Source organism: Haemaphysalis longicornis, unplaced genomic scaffold (assembly GCF_048455015.1).
Source record: "Haemaphysalis longicornis isolate Haplotype H1 unplaced genomic scaffold, Haemaphysalis longicornis Haplotype H1 scaffold_1, whole genome shotgun sequence".
Classification (NCBI taxonomy): Eukaryota; Metazoa; Arthropoda; class Arachnida; order Ixodida; family Ixodidae; genus Haemaphysalis; species Haemaphysalis longicornis.
Genome location: NW_027526203.1, coordinates 292,522,560 through 292,543,341, shown reverse-complemented (window position 1 = coordinate 292,543,341; position 20,782 = coordinate 292,522,560). Strand labels below are relative to the sequence as shown.

The 20,782-nt window shown below is 47.7% G+C and overlaps 1 protein-coding gene and 1 long non-coding RNA gene across 10 annotated transcripts in view; one reads left to right on the top strand and one right to left on the bottom strand.

The window, feature by feature from the left end:
- The window catches only part of Cac (calcium voltage-gated channel subunit cacophony), a 906,370-nt gene that overhangs the window by 713,386 nt on the left and 172,202 nt on the right, over positions 1-20,782 (top strand). The window lies entirely within an intron of this gene.
- On the bottom strand, positions 2,373-4,270 carry LOC144169939 (uncharacterized). Its single transcript, XR_013322545.1, has 2 exons — positions 3,501-4,270; positions 2,373-2,727 (listed from the first exon to the last, which is right to left on the bottom strand). It is a non-coding gene; the product is annotated as an uncharacterized LOC144169939 (long non-coding RNA).

The window sequence follows — 20,782 nt, the reverse complement described above, 5'->3', positions numbered from 1 at the left end:
ACAATATTATGCAGTGTAAGATTAAGCGCTGTGCTGTTTTCGTCCGATTGGTTCCCCATGCAACCACAACACTCCTGGCGCTTGAACTAATTCTGCAGCGCCATCCAAAACAAACAGTTTAATTATCCAATGTAAGCTTTATTCCCGTCTTGAGTTACTTTCCAATTTTTTTCAGATGGAGATGTATACAGGTACGCTTTTGAGTGCTAGATACCCGTGTCCAAAGAGTCATGACTGATCTCGCGTTCCGCCGACAGCTTCGCTGTAGGAAATGCGGGTAGAGTAAGAACAATGCTTGGCATCAGTTTCCGCGCTATTTATTGCACCGTGGGCTTGCTAGTGGCTGTTCTTACAGTGGCCGGGCTGTTAGGCTATATATAAGAGCCCGAAGACAATGATCCGCTGCAGTTTAGTTGTAGTAAGCCCTGGCAAGCGGTTGGAATAACTGTTAGGACGCCGGCATAGCCGTAGTTCTCTTTTGGACGTAACATCACGCGGAACTCGGTTACGTCATCCTCCTGGCATCCGCTGGCATGTTCCGTCTCGGCGAACAGCACCATAGGCAGCACGGCCTTCTGGATTTTATTTGTGTACATCTGTATTCTCGGTAGTAGACAGGATACTGGGCTACTTATCAATTTTTTGTGCTGTGCCTACGTGGTTGTGCGCGCCCCCTCGTTGTCGTTTCTGGGGGTTCATTTTCGCTTGTGTGCTGTAAAGAATATGATGTCACCCAGTATTACAGCCCCTCTTTTTTTTCTCAGGCTCACACGCGCACTCTATGCGGTGTTTCATGTAACTCAAACGAGACGTATACTTACAAATGTTGCTTTCTTATTAAATAAAATCAATACTACCCATCCGTAGTGATGTTATCTTCTTGCAACTTTTTATATTTTATGATCCGCAGGAATGAACAATGTCGTTTTTTTTTTGTTTTTGTTTTTTTACATCGAGCCCAGGTAGTATAGTTGAGTCGTGCCCGTTCTGCCATCGGCAAGGAAATAGCTGCCAAAATCCATTCTTATTGGCCGAAACGAAGTACACCCACTGTGCGATTGTGTGGAGTCTACGGAGTCTAGTGAGTGATAAAAAAGCTGCAGCCAAGATAAAGTGGGCTGACTGGGCTACCTAGTTATTGTTCTTGGTTGGTTGAGAACATTTTTAGTGATGCTTAGAAAACGCGGGGACGGATGTCTTTCACGTACGCGCAAGTCCGATGACCCCGCTATCTGATAGGGTTTAACAAAACTTGTTGAGCTAGTTGGTTCATTGTTTCAGTGGAAAGAAGGAATGGGCGCTAAACGGACGTAGAAAAAGGATACATGACAGGCATATGCAGGCGCCTGTATATGTCTGTCGTGCCTCCTTCGTCTGCGTCGTTGAGCGCCCGTTCCATCTTTTCACTGAAAGGCTTTGTTTTCCTGACCTGGTTGCTATCTTCGTTTGCCAATGTTCCTCGCTATTTGGTGGCGTCATTAACAATATGATTCGCTGACGTAACGCAACCAGCGTGCGCAAATGTTTCGTTTCGCTGCTGCCGGTGAGCGCGGTGCTTCGCCAGGAGACTGTACGCCACTCGACGCGGGGCCTCCTGGCCTCCTTTGATCGAGTGCTTTCCAGCGGCGGTCGTGAAAGTGCCGTCTGGCCCGGACGCCAGCCGCGGTGCCGCCGATAGAAGCACAGCTGTTGTCGACGCGTGACTAGCGCAGCTGCATTTCGTGGAAACGCGTGTCTCAGTCACGGCTTCCGCGGCCGCGAACTAGCACCCACAGCAACTCGAGGAAACGCTGCAGAAATGTGGGTCAACGGCCGCTTGCCTTTTAGGAATAGGCTACACGCTGTTCCCAACGGGCCGATTATCAAATAACTGCTCCTTACCCAAGCAGCAGAAATTGCCAAGCCCAAGCATGGCAAAACATCAGTGGCCAATGTGTCCGAGCTTGGCAATACCTCGGCCGCCAATATTGGCTGGTGTTTGGGAAAGGTGACAAGCCAACAATTGGCCAAGCCCTGGAAGGCCAATATTGGACAACGCTTGGCAAAGTACCTTGCCATGATAATGCCAATTGGTGGACCCCACGCTATTTTCATGCACATTTTTGGCTTTGTGGCCAGTCCTTATGGCCAATGCTTATTTTACGAGTTGCCTCGCGGCCCGATTTCTGCTTTATACATGCCAGTATACAGGAAATTATTAAACGGGTGCGCATTATTTATTTATTGCGCACTCGTTAAATAATTTCCTGTACAATGGCATGTATAAAACAGAAATGGGACCGCGAGGCACAATAAGCAAACTGCATCAACTTTGCGAACCAATTATACATACGTGACTTGCCAAAAACAATGGAGCAACACAACACACCGGGTCTCTCTGTGTAGCTTTTTTATTATTCTCATCAAATATACGAGAAACCTCGCTTAACAGTGGCAAGAATACGAACACAAACATGAAAGCAAACACAAATAACAGTCGAGAAAAAATTTTAAAAAGCGCTGCTCATGAAGCGCGAACCGATTATCATTCGTTTAACTGCTTGAGATGCCTACAAAACAGAAGCATTCAGGTAAATGAAAACAGGACCCTCATTCACGGTAATTCGCCGACCTGCCAAGACCACAATATGTTTTTGAACAGCACTATTGTAGAATAGCCCAGCTTGGAAAGCTTGTCACTGCTGCATCCGCCACTTGTCCACGGGAAACACCTGTGCGTCGTAGCGCCTGTAATAAGTAACAAAAAATAGTTCACTATAATGCTAAATTCACGCTGCTTACTAAATACAGCACCTATACAAGCCTTACCACATATCCGTGTGAAAATATTCAGCCTAACGTTCTAGCTTGTTAACACTCGCTATGAAACATAAAACGTACTGCACTATTCATTTTTCAATACTGCGTTTTACGGTGGCAGTTACTTGGCTCGTTCTTGAGAAAACAGTCCGGAATTTCACCGAAAATGGGCTTCACTCTTATTGCAGTAGCGCAAAGTAATATAAAAAGTCCAATAGACAAAGCGACACGCCAGCGGTTCCGTGAAATTTTGTTGTGCCTTCGCTCACTTCTGCCCCGTCAGACGCGGAATTCAGACGCGAACGGAACCGACGGAGAAGCCCAGCGGTAGTGTAATTACTTTGTCGCTCGACAATACCTTTACGTTGCTCAAGAAAATAATAAAACGAAAGCTTCATTAATAGGTAGAGTTTAATTAAGCCAGCGTAATACATACTGCACACGAGTCTTGCTTCAACGCATGCTGAACGTCGTGAACCTGTAGTGGGAGCACGGCTGCTTATTCGGAAAACACAAAGCCGGAAAAAAGATAGCTAGAACTGGCGTCACACAATTGGAAGCACATGTATGTGACCACTTTTTTCTTCGCAAGAACCAACAACACTAAGCAGCACTCGCGAGCGCCAGTTATAAACGACAGCTGAAGTTTTGGCGGGAACGCGAGCACTCCCGCACCGCGAAAAAATGAAATGGTGACTTACGTTTTCAGCGGCGGCCGTAGCAGGCAAACGATGTTATTACACCAGTCAGGTATACTTCACACAGCCACCGACACCAAAACGCACCTCACAGACACGTACAGGAGTACTACCGCAGTTTCAATGCCACAAAAGAGACGGGGCCGTCGGTGCAACGCGCCCGTGCACCGGCCCCGCCGCGGGTTCAAAGAACGCGCAAAGGCACAACGCTGAAGTAGTTCGACGTTCACCGTTGCGTTAGGACACACAAATGACCAATTCCTACTGAACGTTTAACACTCTCTCTCACGCTGTTTTGAATAAGCTGCACTTTAGTTTAAGTACGCTTTGTTTCGTGGCACGGTGCTGTGGCTCTTTAGGTAACTACTTTTTGCTGCGTTTTGGCCTGTGCACCGCGCTCTAACCGTTTGGGGAACCGCCGCGGGCAACGACCTCAGTGCTGCCCTCGAGTGGTGCTGCTTGCGCGCCGGGTGCGCATGTACACACGCAAAATAACGCACACGAGTGCTCTACAGTGAGACTTCATGTAACAATATGCAAAAACAGGCAAGGCTGTCGGCATTTACACCTGCCAATACTTTTTATTTAAATGTGCTACTTGACACAAGCTTGAAAATGATTTGGAACTACTTTTTTTGTTGTGCGCTGCGCGTGAAAACAAATTCAAAAACACGCAAACTTCAGTAATATTTTGAGTGAACTTGAGTGGTCATTCAACTAACAAGAACATGCCAAGACGTGCGTAAAGGCACTCATAAATACCTGCGTCACATATAGGCTACTACTTTTCATAAAATTTAATGTTAAAAAATTACGTCTGAATGAGCGCGCTGTCCAGTGTGATTTTTTGCGCACCGGCCAATGCGTGTCCTCAAGGCCGGTCGTATAGCGCTCGTTGTCCACGAATGGCTTTTGCGTACAGGCCGGCGTCTGGCCAAGCTATCGGCTGTCCAGTGTGATTTTTTGCGCACCGGCCAATGTGTGTCCTCAAGGCCGGTCGTATAGCGCTCGTTGTCCACGAATGGCTTTTGCGTACAGGCCGGCGTCTGGCCAAGCTATCGGAAGCCAAAGGGAAGCCAAGGGGCGTCCAATGATTGGCTATCGGCCAATGCTGCTTGGGTAGCTACGTGGACGGGCTTTTAATGCTACTAACGCCGTACACGACAGCATCTGTATAAATCGGAAGCGCAGGCAAAACTTGAATAATAGTTGCACGCTCTGGTTGCAGGATGTTCTGTAACATTTCAGATTGCTTCTCAGCGTTCCTCCGTTTCCGAAATTATCCGTATGAACGAGATCCGCATGTCTGCGCAATGCGAATTTCGAAGCCTTCCATTTTTAGGCCTCGGGTCATGATCAGGATGCTGGTTGCCGTGGTGTTCGGTGGAAACGGACAATTTAACTTCCGGAATGATACGTGGGAATCCGTGGTAATGAGAAACTTTTTAATGGAGAGATGGGTGTAATGATCACTAATTTCCCCCAAATTTGCTCCCAAAGTGCCCAGAAGCTATACCTCTGCTACGTGGCTGTATTTGTTGGAAATATGGCAGGATCAATACCATTGCGGGAGGTCCGTAGAGGTCCAGGCAGGGGCCGCCGTGATTTCATTCAGGGCCGCATCCGTATAGATGTCAGCTTCGTCGCCTGGCTTGTCATTTGCGCGAGTGCGAACGTAGTTTTCGCGTACTATTCGCTGACCGCACCAAATCGGGCGTCGACGCGGAATGCCGATGGAGGGCGCTCCCATACGGTGATTGCTGGCGGTGGGTTGGGGCTGTCAGAGTCACTATTTAGATGGTCCCATCTTCGGAGTTTTTTGGTTTTTTGTTTTTTTTCCTTGTGGTGAGCAGTCCAGATGGTATCGGAAACGTACTTCGATCGCTTCCATAAGGTTAGTGAGAAGCGGAAGGGAAACGGGGATGCCGCTGATCGCACCAAGGTGACGTTTTGCGTTTGTGTGTGTGTGTGTGTGTGTGTGTGTGGAGGGGGGGTGGGGGACATGGGGGCAAGGAAATGTGAAGGCGAGAGGGTCATGAACACTTTGAAGTAGCGCACACTGGACACTGACACAAGAAGGAACTAGACAAGCCACAGCGCTGACTCGCAACTGAAATTTTATTAGAACTGACCCAAACTTAAATAATACGATGTGTGCACACATCATACCGACGTCGCAAACATTCGTGTTTTTTTTTTCGACATGTGGAAAGCACCAACCGCACGTGTGGCAGAATGCGCGTATTTTTTATGACGGAGAGCGTTCTAAAAATAAAATCCATCACGTGCCAAGCACCAACCCCATGCGCGGCTGAATGCGCTTATTTTTTATTAGAGAGGACGTTCTAAAAATACAAACTCAATTGCGGGTACATGAAGTGAAGACACACTGATACGCCACTCTCCCCTTCTTATAGTGTACGCATCGATGATTTCTCTTGTCGGCTTATCACTGTGCCCAGATAATAGCTCTGTGTCATGAAACGCAGGCTCATATCCGCACTTTGAACAGTGCTGAGCAACGTGCGAGTAGGTGTTTCCTTGTAAAGAACGCTTAAGCTCAATAACGTACCGACTGGCCATACACATGACTACATGGAAATTGTAATAGTAGACAACAAAAGGGGACACGTGCTCCACCCTGCAACACTTTCTGGCGCCACGCGACAAGCCTTTGAGCTTTCTATCTACGATTCCGAAAATTTTGCTCAATGTGTTGTGTGCTGAAAAAACAACCTTCACACCAAAGCTACCGGCAACATTCTTCAAACCATGAGAAAACGGGAAATTTCTTCACTTCCGGCATCTTATCATCGCACAGTGCGCATGTGCTCATCTTCACCCGCCTAAAGGGACACTGAAGGCAACTAAGTAAGTTTGGCTTAGACGGAAATTCAACTGCCCCATAGCCCTCTCGGTGTTGATTCGGCGGTGAAATATGCTTAAACTGCCGAGAAATTACCTATTGAGAAACGCATTGCATCCCTCGCGCCTCTTCATGACGTTTCGCGTGACGTAAACGGTGGCCGGAATCGAGTGAGTCAGCGGTGTTTTAGCACGAAAACTAAAACCTACCAAGCTAATTATCGTGGCCGCAGGAGCCACTAGTCGCACTCTCGGCGCTTACAACAAAACAACTTGCCCGCACTACGCGTCGGCAGGCTGCCCCGCTCTGTGTGCACCAACTTTGGTGCCGCACGGGACGTACGATGGTGGTTAAACATTGTGAATGTGCCGCTCGGCCTTTTACTTAGCCTACAAAGCGTCTAACGGTCAGCGCAAACGCAGCGAGAACGGCGGCTGTGGGGCTCTTATGCTTTGCAGTCTCGTTATGGATACTCTGGTTTTAGTCGCTTCGATGCACTCGGCTTAGGCTGCCTTGCTGCTCGCGCATCGAGGCACTCTAACTCGGCTTCATACGTGGCGCCATCTGTTAGTTCCACTCGTAACCGCGTTCAATGCCTAGTGTAAAAACGAACCTAGCTACTCCGGTGTACGAGCCCCTGAATGGCAGTACGTGTGCATTTACGTGCTGTTACTGTTCAGGCGTGCGTGTGCACATTCATCCGAAAACTCGAAAAGGACATTCAAATTTACACCTCGATAGATGGGCTTACGTAGCGCAGCCTTAATGTACGCACAGTTGGAGGTAACAGGCATGCGACTATCCTAAACCTGAAGTACCACATACTGTGCAAATCTGTAAGATAGTCTTAAAATAGCCGTACAGTTAGTGCCTGATACTTTCAACGAGCATTTCACCAGCATAGGCAGCAGTAACTGCGTTCTCAACGGTTTCCGTTTTATCACGACCGACTCTGTCTACACTATCTTTTTGTATTTTACCACGGAGTCAGAGGTAATTCGTATATTCCAGGAGATTAATAACAGTACTACCTGTGATGCCGACGGGATGTTAATTATACCTGCCAAGTTTGTCATTAGTGTTATTGCACCAGTATTATTTTGCTTATAATTTTTGCCTGTCATCTGGAACCTTAAGTTTTCCTAAAAAATGCAAGTGGCGAAGGGTCTTGCATTGTTCAAAAAAAGGAAATAAAGCATCGGTATCTAACTACAGGCGGATTTTAATACTTCCTATCTTTTCTAAAGCTTGGAAAAAAATTATCTTCAATCGCCTGTCCAACTTTCTTGAAAAGAATTCAGTGTTTTCAAATTTCCAGTATGCTTTCAGAAAACGAAGGTCGGCACACCTAACGTTACTTGAACAAACAGAATTCATTTTGAAAAACATCGAAAAACGACAACTTAAATTAAGAGTTAGAATTGACTACAGCAAAGCCTTCGATAGCATAAATCATAAACTACTGCTTGAAAAAATGTATTGCTATGGTATCCGCGGCATAGCTCTAGAACTTATAACATCATACTTAGGTCACAGAAGCCAGTTCATTCAGGTAAATAAAATCCGCTCTAAAATTACACCATTACGCTTAGGCGTAGAACAAGGCAATATTTTAGGGCCCCTTCTCTTCAACATCTACATTAATGACATCGTGAACGTTGATACTGACACAAAGTACACAATTTACGCTGACGATGTTACTCTCCTTGTTTCATATTGCGATGTCCCGCAATTGGTACACACCGCTAATGAAGTGCTTGAAAAAATACAGAGATGGTCAGCGGGCAACGGCTTAAGAACTAATGTGGATAAAACGAAAGTGATGCTTTTACAAGCCAGGAACAGATATCTCTTTTTACCGGCTGATATCATCTTGAACATCGCCAAAATTGAACTGGTAATGTCTGCAAAAACGCTAGGTGTTTTTTTTCGATCGAGACATGCCTTGAAATATACAACATAAATTTTCTAGCAAGGCAACTTTCGCGCATAGTTTGGATGGTATATTTTGTACGAGATCTTCCGTTTAAAGTCAAGTTACTATTGTACAATTCACTATTTTTAAGTATTTTAACTATTGTTGTCTCGTGTGAAGCACAACTTCTGCAACTAATATTAATCGGTTATTTTTGCTACAAAAAAGAATTATTCGGGTTTTATGTAATGCCCGTTACGACACTCCTACTGCCCCTTTGTTTAAAACTTTGTCTACCTAAGATTCAGGACCTTCTTTAAGTACCGCTTAGCCTAAACGTGCACTCTCGAATGGAAGCACAATTTTAAGAACATTTCGTTGATAGCTAATCTCCAAATTAATCAACGCCCTATGTGACTATACTGTCTGAACATGGGCACGTTCCTCGCCCACGTACAAACTACACCTTGCAGATGCTTGCGTATACCCTCCCGAAGTTGTTGAATGGGCTTGTATTATTGGTTTTGATATTAACTCGTGTACTACATCCATGCTTTATAACTTGTTTGTTCGAAAAGAATATGATGTTTGTGACTAGTTCCTTGCTGTTTTGTACGGATTTTTGCATATATTTTATTTTTAATGACCATTGCTTTTCACGTCGTTATGCCACTGATTGATGCGCTATTTATTGTACTCTGGAACAATAATGTTTAAAGGGGCCATGCAGACAAAATACAGTTGTATTCATTCGACAGATTGCCTAGTTTGAATCATACTGACGCCACTTTTAACGAAAACATCGCTTAAATAAGCTATATAATTAGGGAAAAAAGGAATGACCATGCGACCCACTAGCTCATTTCCCGCAACAGAACCTATGATGTCATACGCCCAGCTGTGCGATTGGCTGAGGCCGGCCAAAACAGGCGCAAATTAGGCAGGGCTTGTAAGCTTGCCGAACGAGCTATTTGCGCTTAAATTTAGGCCATAATGATTTTATAGCCGTAAGAATAGTGGGGTGAACAATTAAAGTTACGAACGAACACGTAAACACCGAAGCAGTTATTGCGACACTTTGCCAGCTGAGACCGCCTAACACAGCCGTCGGACGCGTTCACTTGTCTGACAAAACACTGACCAACTGGCATAAGCGGCACGGTCACTTACATGACCATGATTGTCGAGTCGTAGCTTACGTTTTAGGAAACTATTAGTATGAACCCGAATAAAAATACTGCAGGCACAGAATTCCGGCCAGAAGCAAAGTGCGACACTGGCACTTCAGCTGTATTGCAGCGCCATCTATGAAAGTGGGCGATTAACAAGATAACCAAACGACCGTCTGTGAGGTGGTAGCAGCCTTGGTCATCAGGCTATCTCTAGTTTTAAATCCCTGCTCTGGATACGTCATTGTCGACGCCATGAAAACACACGATTCAGCGGGAGAACTGAAATTTCGGCTTAAAATGTTTCATTTTAATTTTTGCTGCCGGACAAGCGCTGAGAGTAATATAAAACACTAAATGTTTCGAATAAAACAAACTTGTATTTCGTACGCATGACCCCTTCGAATTTTAAGGGCACACCTTGCGTAGCTTTTGGGGCTTTTGTTATAAATAAACCTGGCATTTTCTTTTCCCGTTTCCCTTTCATCCCTTTGCTTGCAAAATGCAAGCCGTGCTCCAGTGTGCTGCCGGAGAATAAAATACCTGCACCAGAGTCGTAATCCGTAATGTTGACCGCTGCAGTGCAACATAGCCGATGCGCTAATACCTTGACCTCTGCTGTTGGCCGCGGCATATTGGCGCCAGCAGTAAGTAAAGGCGATAGGTCTAGCGTTGAGGTGCATAAATATCTTCACCGCACTGACCACAGAACAAAATATTTAACAGGTTAATTCTTTTTAACTCTGGGTTAACCACCAAAGCTGCACCTGGGCAGGGCGCGCGCCGTAGCGGAAGGTTACGGGTTAATTTGGACCACATGGGGATCGTTGACGAGCGCACATATGTCTACAAACGGGCATTTTTGTTTTCCACCTCCATCGAAAAAGTGGCCGCATTTCACCTAAATTGTAACTGAAACCAAGACCGCCACCAATGGTGGCCAGACAACGTGTTTTATAACGTAAACTAGCCAACGCTTGCCTTTTAACAGCAAGGGCCCAGGAAAAGTTGCCCGATACAATTATTCTGGATATACATGTTGGTATACGTAGCTGTTTTTGAGTGAAAATTTAAAAAAAAGGACTCTTATAAAGCTGCACCAATCCCGTTTCGCCATTCAGTATTTGTTCTGTGACAGATCATATTGCGGAAAAATGGACTGTTTCTGCCTCTAAATTTATATTTGTGTTCATGGCTCTGTGATTTACCTGCATAGACGAAGATGTTTTTACACTTAAATATCCTCCTTAGAGTCTAAGCATTAGTTTAAAAAAATATTCCGCCAGGTGTAATTCATTTAACGTCGCCAATGGGGAAATTGCTAAAAAGTCTCAAATTTCCTGGTGAACATTCTTATCAGTGTTTTTTAGGCACAACAACTAATTAGTTAATTTTACCGTTCTAAGACATGTACTGAGGGAGTTGTGAAACAGATTTGCGCTAAATGTTTCTCATTTAACCTGGACGGGTGATAAATTATGAAAAAGCGCAAAATTTTGTTTTTTTACGTACGAGTAATTCGCATTCACGACAACCAACGTGACGGATTTACGTGTCTTCGAGAAACTGTGTGAGTTGTTAAAAGACGTTCAATCTAGGTTCTATTCATTTAATCTTGTTAATCTTGAAATTACTGAAAAATAATTTTGGCAAAAAGCGAAAACGCCCGCGTGTGCAGATTTCCCCGCATGTTTTTACCCTATGTGGTCAGAATAAATCCGGAGCCCTCCACTACGGCGTGCCTCATATCCCAAATGTAGGTTCGCCACGCTAAAACCTTAAATTTTAATTCAAATAGAACTAAAATCATGAAACGCGTTAACAAACAATCGTTTTAGCAGAGCTCAGACGAACGAGTAAATTATGTGGATTTAGGCGCCTAATAGACATGGTGGGAGTTGGTACAAATACCAAAATGTAAGCCAAATAATATTATCCCTCGTTAGTGTACGAGATATTTCTATGTTTATGGTCCTCCTAAATATGTAGGAACCTGTGACCACACACTTAGACCTTTTTAAATGCAGAGCATTTCAGTAACTCACGATGTCACCCGCGTTGACGTCCGTAGTCCGCACCGCACCCCTCCCTACTATATAAAAAAAAATACTATCCGGCGCCCAGTTTCGATCCCTCGACCCTGCGGGCGGAACGCAATGTACATGGTGCTCTACCCACTGCGCCACAAAGCCGACACAGAATGGGACGCTCCGAACGCGCCTTATATCGTTGACTCATTCAAATTACTGCTGACGAGCGCTCTCTCGTCAGCAGTTGCCACAAGTGCAACAACATTAACGTAACGCAAACTACTTAACATCGTGCGCCCCCGGAAATGCTCTGCATTTGATCGTGCCCCTCGCGAGGGGGATGTTTCACTGCGTCTTTCTCGGTCGCGGGACCCGTGGCGCCATCTGGCGGAGGCGCGGCACAACTCGTAGCACTTTCTTTGAAAAAGCGCCTCGAAAGCGCGGCAAATATGAAATAGGGATGACGCGCTTTCGAAGCAATCCGCCGACGCGGCTGCTTTGTGTACAGACTCGGCGGCGAGCGTCCCAGTTTCCAACGCGCGACTCTGGAACGCCAACGCCGAGAGCCAGTGGGTTGCTCCGCTGTTTTAAAACCATCACAGAAATTTTTATACCCTCAATGTAGATATTTTGAGAAATGTCGCCTCGGTGGGCCTCTACGTAAGAAAAAGAATGAAATTTCAAGCTGTGCGGTCCTCTTTCTGTAATGGTGGGTCTGTTGTGATTATTTCATCCTCTTTTGAGACACTGTCTTCGTCACCAGAGAGATATGTCTGACGTGTAGTCTTCTAGTTGTAACGGTTGCGGTTGTGTCGGCTGGTGGTGGTTTCAGATTCAGCAAGCGCCGGCCCCTTATCTCTCCGTGCGGCATTTTTGCGTTGCGTTGCATCTTCTTTCCAGGCGTACTTCCGTGGACAACCACGTTTCAAAGCTGCGGCTGAGGTAGACGCTTCAGATTCCATCGCAGAAACGCGTCCAGTGTTGCGATTGTGCCCTCTCATTAGCATCGTCGTGATCCTTTTCCCACTGCGTCGTTTTCTCCTTCTCTCTTGTTTTCTTGTTGTTTGACGTATTAGCGCACGCTATTAAGCGGGAGCGTGCTTCAATAATTCGGCGGTAATTACCATGCTCAAATTACTCGTGCACACCACAGTATAGGTATACGATACCCATTTCCAAGTCGAAGGCCACAACCTATATGCTATAGGTCCGTATTTACTCAGCTAGAGCCAGGGATCAGCCGTAGTTTAGGGCAATAAAGAAAACAAGCAGCAAACAATAAACACGGCCGTGGTTTAAGCGATGCGTGCTTCACTCGCATTCGCTAGGCCCCGGGTTTGAATCCCACAACAAAAGTTACCTGATTTTTTTTTCTTTAATTTCGTTCTCTTTCTTTGCACCGTCGACCGTTTCTGGAATTATCGCTCTATCATGCTGACGCTGGGCGTCGGATTTTCGCGTTCAACTATCCTACGCCGGCGTTGGATGCCCGGTGAGGCGCCTTTAAATTGCCGTCGACAATGGCTATGTTGCCTTGAGAGAGAGAGAGAGAGAGAGAGAGAGAGAGAGAGAGAGAGAGAGAGAGAGAGAGAGAGAGAGAGAGAGAGAGAGAGAGAGAGAGAGAGAGAGAGATGAAACATTTATTGAGCTGTAAAGGTAGGAGTAGATCCACAGTTCAGGAAACCATGTGTTGACCGCGCCGTCGTAGCCCGGGTTACAAGGACAGTTGGGTCCTCCAGGCGACCGCTAGTCAACAGTGTCCCCCACTGCCCAGGGAAAAGGACATTTGGAAGGGGTGGTAGGTGGGGGTTTTCCTTGCAGTCCACAATGATACGGCGGAGGGTACCTAATTGACTGCAGAATTTGCATTCGGCTGCGTACTGTGTCGGGAACAATAAATGCATTCTTACGGGGTGTACGAAAGTGCCTTTTTGGATTTTTCTCAGCGTAATTTCTTCAGTTTTGCTAAGTGCTGTATGAGGGCTTGGGTGTGTTTGTCTTGTAGTCCTGTAATACTGGGTAATTTCTTGATAGGTTAGGAGAGGTGTGGGGGCTGCCGGAAACTCAGTAGCTCGGTGGGCAAGATCTCGAGCCTGTTGATGGGTAAACGTGCTGTCCAGAAGTTCGTCACAGCTGCATGAACGGTGGGTAACACTGGATAAAAGATCGAGTGGAAATTAACCCACAATTTGGGAGATTTCTTCTACGCAGCCCATATGGGACACATCTCTTCTTCTTCGTCGTCGTCTTCGTCTTAAGGATCTGACTCGCGTTTGCAGCGGGCGCTGCCGAAATACAGGTTCACCAAGGGGCTGAGCTTTTCATTCTAAGCCATGGTCGAATGGACCAAATGTGAAATTACCCATCTACGCGACACGCGCGTGCGCGTGGGCGTTTTTCAAGGCGACGTGCGCGTTGAAAAAAGCCCAGTGTCACCTTGACGTGGACAACTTCGAAGCTTTCGAATCCTTCATGCTCGCACTATTCCGGAACGAATGCGTAGATGATGAGCGAACCTTGTACATGCATCACTGCAATATTCGCTACGCTCCCATGCCTTTATCGACATCATCACAGTAGTGTGACCACAGAGCAAGGAGTGGCAACAGCGTCAGCTTTGCTATGCCCGTTGTCTGTGTTTTTGAGCCTGTTGAGGTGGCGAGAAACGAACGGAGAGGCTGGGAGGGAAAGCTGGTGTTGAGCCCGGTCTGCTACCCTGCACTGGGGAGTGAGGTTCGGGGGATAAAAGGGAGGGCAGGAGGATAAAGGGAGGATATAGGAGCGGAAACGCACGCGTGCTCATTAGTCATTTTGTCAGACACTGTAGCCGTTCGTGTAAACCTGTATCGTTCAAGAAACGTGGAGGAGCTTTTGTCGCCTTCTATGAACTTCGTGGTTGGGGTCCCGCGTCCTAAGATTATCCCTACCGAAGCGGCCGATCATCTAATCACCTGAGCTCGGTGACAAGCACGTTCCGCTCCCAAGACATGTGGCCTAGGAACCCTTTCTTTGTTACAAACGCCAGAGCCAACACCGGCTTTTTCACTCAGTGGACAAATAAATTAAACGCTCCCGCATTAATAAACCAGTACTTCCTAGTTAGTTCCGTGCTGCCTTCCTTCATCCCTGCTGTTTAAGCGCTTTTTCTGCGAAGTGTCCCAAAATGCCCAAGCGGGCTTCCCAGTGCGTCCACACGTAACGTGGCAAAACTTACCCGCTGAGTCAATGTAACGAAGAGTGCATTTCTGAAGGACGCAAAAAACAAACATAAATTGTGAGAGTATCCCGCGTCTAAAGTGCATTTGCAGCGCGGTCTGGACTCACCATTTGTGGATGTTGAATCGTAATTGATTCAACAATGCGGATTTAGCTTGGTGATGGATTGTCGACGTTTCGGCGCTAGAGCTAGCATTGTAATTCATTCAATATAGTGCCGTAATTGGTACGATATTAAATAACCTTGTGAAATAAAATAATAATTTGATCATAAGTAACATTCCGTCATATTTCAAATCGAAATTTAGTTAATATTTCGTGGAAGTTTATTTTATTTTGCAATTTGACACTTCAAATGATGTTGTTTATGTAATGTAGCGTCCGGAAGTCCCAGACATTTTTAAGATTTTACGATATGGTTTCATGTGGATATATTTATTTACCACCCCAGCCGAAGGACGAAGAAAAATTGGCGGACAATCACAGTGACGTCGTCCGCATTGGCAGAAAACCAGACATCAAAGCAGCAGCAGCAGTCAAACAGAATGACGTGTGCTGTCGAGAATCGCAATGACTCGAACGTCGCGGCGTTCAGTGTGCATGTGCAGAAACACACAATCAGATTCAGAACGTTTTCTATCATGCCAGAATAACTCAGGTGTGTGGCGAAGACATAACACTATTAAGACGAAAGCTTTATGTGCCCCATGAGGCAAAAAATCTGGCGCTATTCGCCGTTCTGTAGTTGTAAAATTCCGCAAGCCCCGCGCCGTCATCTCTCTAAAAAAAGGCACAGCTTGCACTAGTGCTGCAAGGCTGGAGAAACAGCAGGACTGGTGTCTCCTCTCCTTTCGTCGGAGACCCGACTGTTGCATCAGCAGCAGCAGCAGCAGCAGCCCACTAGGTCCACTGCAAGACAAAGACTTCTCCCATCGACCTCCAACCGCTCCTGTCCCGCGCCACTCGAGTCCATTCTTTGCCTCCGATTTTCCTTATTTCGTCCCTTCATCGAGTAACTGGCCTTCCTCTTTTTCCAGAACCGTCCCTCGGTGTCCACTCTATCACTCTGGTAGTCCACCGATCGTCATTTCGCCTAACTACGCGTGGCCTGTCCATGTCCATTTCTTTTTCTTTATTTGAACTATGATATCTTCTACTTTAGTTTGTTCTCTAATCCAGGAAGCTCGTTTCCTCTCTCTTAAACTTACTGCTATCATTCTTCTTTCCATGGCCCGCTGAGCCGACTTGTTTGCTCTCAAGTTGTTTATCAAGGTGTCAAGTTTCCGCTCCATATGTCATCACCTCACATTTATTTCCGAGCTTGCCGCTGGAAGCTCTCCATGACTGGCAGGCCCGGATCGTTTCGTCCGCACGCTTTCACATCTTTACCAAAGTGGACCGCGTTAGCACGCGCTAGCACCCGCGGCCAAGTCCAAAGCCAACGCCCGCGCTACGAACTCAAAGGAAATGATGTGCACCCCGAATGCGATGATAGCTCAATCGGATAGACACTGCTCACAGAAGAGTCCGACCACGGGAAGAATTTTTTTTTATTTTACTGTTGTCTGCACTGGTTATTGTTCCCCGCCCTTGCTAACCCTGTACCCCTCGGGCCTTAGGGGTGGCCCAGTGGTTAGGTTGCCGCTTTCTCTAACCACATTGTTTTCTTGTGGCTTCGGGGTTTTCTATCTATGCCGGACAGATTTGTGTCAGCCTAAAGAGCTCTGCTGTAATAAGGATGAGACATAATACGAGCGCGCTCGCCTCGTGGCTCGATAGCGCGCAAGGGGAAGCTGTCGGTCAACCTGGGATTCGTTGAAGTGGCTCGCGCTGTGTTTTGTGTAGAGAGAGAGAGACAGAGAGAGAGAGAGAGAGAGAGAGAGAGAGAGAGAGAGAGAGAGAGAGAGAGAGGGGGGGGGGGGAGAACTTTTTTACATAAAGGGTTAGGGCGCGGTGAGCACGACCCGGAGTGTCGCGAGGACTTCAGTCACAAGCTCCTTCTGGAGCTGGGGGTCCAAGCGGCCCAACGCCTCCATCCACTGGCCAGGAGAATTAATTGCGGGGAATGGGTCCTCTGCACAAGCCTACATTTGGTGTTGGACCGTGGCTTTTTCACCGCAGCGGGGGCAGAGGGAGGGGTGGACATGATGAAGGACGCAGGGTAGAGATTCTGTTTGGAGTTGACGCCAGATGCGTTCCTCCTCCAGAGTGAGGTATGAGTGAGCGGAGGGAAGCTTGCTGCGGGAGAGGCGGTAATGCTGTGTGACCTCTCTGAAGGTCAGGAGGGAAGAGTCCACATCGTACGCCCAGGTGACAAGTGCACGGGCTGCCGTGTGGGCCGTCTCTATCTCTCTAATGCCCGTGTGAGCCGGGAACCATTGGAGTTCGACCGTCTCGGATGGCGAATTTAGAGAGAGAATATTGTGTGCCTGGGCGGAAATGAGCCCTTTGGCAAAGTTTTGAGCGGCCGTTTTCGAATCCGAAAATACAATTTCAGGGGTTAATCCCAGTGCTTTGGGTTAATCCCAGTGCGATTGCCGCCTCTTCCACGACATGCGGGTGACGGGTGTGGATGGTGAGGGTTGCAAGAGAAGGAGATGACGTGGAGTGAATTACTGCAATGGCGAATGCATCTTTAGGCCGATATTCTGCGGCATCGACATAGAAGGTCGCTCGGGAAGGGGGAAAATTTTTATCTAGTGTCGTGGCCCGATGAATCCGCCTTTCAATATGAAATTTTGGGTGCATGTTTTTGGGAATCGGTCGAACGATGATATAATTTCTGATTGATGATTTTATGGAGCACACAGACTCAGGGCTTTGAGCTGAGCCGATCCCGAATCTCTGCAAGAGGAGTCTGCCCGCGGAGCTGCGCCCTATGCGGTTGACTTGGCCAGTGCGGTGGCCTTAGATTAGTTCTGCTTCCGTATGGTATGTCCCTGCTGCCTCTAATCTGGCAGTGGATGCATTCGGTGGTAACTGCAAGGCGGCTCGGTATGCTTTGCGTATGAGACCATCTACTTTCCTCATTTCGCTGTCGTTGAGGGGAAGGTAGGGAAGAGCATATGTGAGTCGGCTGATAACAAACGCTTGTACGAGTTTCAAGCGGTCTTGGTCTTTCAGGCCGTGCCCTCGGGAAACGATCCTACGGAGCAGGCCAATTATTTGGGTAACATGCGCCGATAAATTTTTGATTACCTCCGTATTGCGCTGATTACTCTGTAGCATAATACCTAAAATTTTGAGGCTCGTGACCCGCGGTACAGGCTTCCCGTCTACTAAAACATGGATGGAAGCCTCTCGGGAAGGTCCAGATCTTTTTGCTGGCAAGACAAGCATCTCTGATTCGGTGGGATAGCATTGTAGGCCCACTACTCTGGCTCTTTGCGCGACGGCTGTAGCGCCAGCTTAAAGGGTTTCTTCTATGTATGCATCACTTCCTCGAGTGACCCATAGGGTTATATTGTCTGCATGCATGGTGTACTAAAGACCCGGCACTCGATCCAGAGCACAGGCTATGTCTGACACTGCTTGATTAAACAGTAGGGGGGATATGACGACCCCTGCGGTGTGCCGCATGACGGTAGCTGTATTTCAGGAGATTGTAAGTCATCCAGTGTCAGCGTGGCTGTTCTGTGTGATAGGAAGGCGCGAACATAGTTGTACGTCCGTACGCCTGGCCCTATGCGCTCTACGCCTGCCACGATGGCTGAGTGAGATACCTTATCGAATGCTTTTGTAAGGTCCAAGGCTAGAATGGCCACTGAGTCACGTGAGGGAGGGTCCTTCAGCAAATCCCAGTATAGCCTCAGGTGAACATCGTTTGTCGCAAGCCCTGCCCTGAGGCCAAACATGTTGGGCGACAACACTTCTTTTTCTTCTTTTAGCCTGTTTATTCGTGCCATAATTATTCGTTCCATTATTTTTCCTATACATGACGTTAGCGATATCGGCCTGAGATTTTCTGTCGAAAGCTGTTTGCCCGGCTTAGGAATTAGGGCAACATTCGCCTGACGGAACTCTCGAGCAAGAGTGCCCCCTGTCCAATGCTTGGTAAATAACTTGGTGAGATAAGATATCGAGCCATCGTCGAGGTTTCTGAGCATCTTATTCGTGACTCGGTCTTGCCCTGGGGCGGAAGACGTTCGCCCGTCCTGCAGCGCTCCCCTGACCTCTGCCTCTGTGATATCGTCGTCCAAGGAGGCGTTAGGCGGCCCGGAGTAGTCCGGGTGCTGTTGCTGTTCCACATCTAGTACATAATCTATTGATGAGGTCTCGAATTGCCTGGACCAGATCGGTCTCAAGCTTTCTGGTAAGTGGGGTAATTTGGTTCGCCTGCTCCTTTTTAGAACGTGATGGATCGAGTAGGTGTCTTAGAAGGGACCAAGTCCTCTTCATGCTCATAGCGCCCTGCAACCGATCGCACAGCTCTTCCCATCCTGATATTATTAGTTGGCTTGCATAACATTCGATTTCCTTGGCTAGGGTGGCTATTCGCTTTCTTAGGCACCTGTTATGCTTTTGACTGCGCCATCGCCTTTTTAAGGCCTTTGAGAGGTTCCCACATATACCGCAATTTAGAGTCGACGTGTGGCGTCGTTATTTCGGGATCTAATTCTTGTTGGTGATTCCGTACATCCCCCACGAGGTGCTCCGTCCATTGGGCTAGGCCAAGCATTGGGGAGGAAGGCAGGTCCTCAGCTTGTCGTGCCTCCCAGAAAGCTTGCCAGTCTGTGGTGACAGTCTGCATGCGCTGTGCTGGTGTGGGATGTTTGAGTGTCGTGTGTAGCTGTATTATGGGATGATCACTGCCGAGGGTGTAGTCTAGCCTATTCCATTCTGTATGGCCCACTCTGTAGGTAAGGGTGAGGTCCGGGGTGGTGTCCCGTTGTACACTCGTTCCATCCCTAGTTGGTAGATGCGGTGGTGTTTCGAGCGTGAGCTTCTGAGATTGAATCTGATCTCAGAGCAGCCTGCCCTTTTTGCTGTCCTAGGATAATCCCATGCAGTGTGCGGAGCGTTTAAGTCTCCAGTAATGATGAGGGGTGAGCCTGAAGCGGCTTGTTTAGCGGCCAGGATCATTGACCGAAAATTGTGTGTGTTGCTTGGGGCTACTGTAAATGTTTAGTAAATGAATGACCTGTTCTGTACTACGCTTCGGGTAGACCGGTACAAAGTCATGGGGGATGCAGCAGCTATCAAAGTGCGTGTGTTGTGCTGATATGTTTTGCTGTACTAGAACTTGGATTGGAGATATAGACGGGGATTGCTGGCACTCCATACCAGGTGGTATAGCGTGTCAGGGGATGGGCAGTAGGCACAGGTCGTGTAGTATTGGGTAGGGTACATTTTGTGAAGGAGGGTACCGTGGGGTTAAGAGTTAGTTTGTAGCCTTCGGAGGGTAGTGACTTCGTGACGACTAAGGCAAGGGTGATGGGGAGGATATCTGCGGCGGCTGAGGCGGTAGTGGGTGAGGAGATCAGGGGGGTGAGAGGGGTATAAGGGCAAGGAGGCTGCCAGTCGGAGACGGCCTGGCATGCATACTCGCAGGCAGCGGCGTGGGCCGCATCGTTTCCGGGGAGGTCAGCGTGGCCGGGTGCCCAGATGAGTAGGATGCCGGGTAGTTTGGAATCAGCCTGAAGGATGCCGAGAGCTGTGGGAGTAATGCGGCCCCGAAGATATCGGCGGCATGCTTCTTGCGAGTCACTAAGTACGGTGACGTAGTCTTTGGCTGTAGTGGCTATCAGCGCAATGGCTGCTTCTTCGGCCGTTGTGGCAGTGGTGGTGCGGATAGTGGCTGCCGAAAGCTGTTGAAAGCGGTGGTCGACAACGGCAACGGCGTAAGCTCGCTGGGTGGAGTAGCGGGCAGTGTCTGTGTACCGAGTGATGGAGCTGGTGGAATGTAGCCGGTGCAACGCGGCCGCACGAGTGGCTCGGCGTGCGACGTTGTATTCCGGATGCATATTTCTGGGGATAGGAGCCACCGTGATTCGATTCCGGATATCAGGCGGTATGCCAACCGGGCAGTCGTCGGGTGGGGGAGTGGCATAACCCAAGCGTTGAAGAGTGCAGCGCCCCGTATATGTAAG